Below are 514 nucleotides of genomic sequence, written 5' to 3' on the forward strand. Positions count from 1 at the left end.
AAAATCATGATCGGGATAGCGGACGTAAAGCTATTGAACTTAGGTATGCTCTTTCCTTTTGTCGAAGTGGAATCGTAGAACAGAATGTGATACGATGAGATAGAATGCAATAGAAATAGAAACAAGGATAGCGAACGGGTTACCTACTCCTAAGGGTCAAAGCAAGCCCTTTAATTCAATTCTTTATTCTTACATTAAAATTCTTACATTAAAGAATGAATAAAATCTCCCCAAGTAGGATTCGAACCTACGACCAGTCAGTTAACAGCCGACCGCTCTACCACTGAGCTACTGAGGAACAAGGGGGGATTCGACCTCCTAGAGTTCAACTCCCGCTCTCAACCCATGAACAATATGAGTCCGAAGCTTCTTTCGTAACTCCCATAATTTCTTCGTAGTGGCTCCGTTCCATGCCTCATTTCATAGGGAAGCCCAAAGTGGCTCTATTTCATTCTATTTCACTTCCTAGCACTTCCTATCATTTAATATCCATCCCTTTGGTCTTATTGACATA

The sequence above is a fragment of the Triticum urartu genome, unplaced genomic scaffold, assembly GCF_056163025.1.
Source record: "Triticum urartu cultivar PI428250 unplaced genomic scaffold, HENAU_Tu73 scaffold505, whole genome shotgun sequence".
NCBI classification, from domain to species: domain Eukaryota; kingdom Viridiplantae; phylum Streptophyta; class Magnoliopsida; order Poales; family Poaceae; genus Triticum; species Triticum urartu.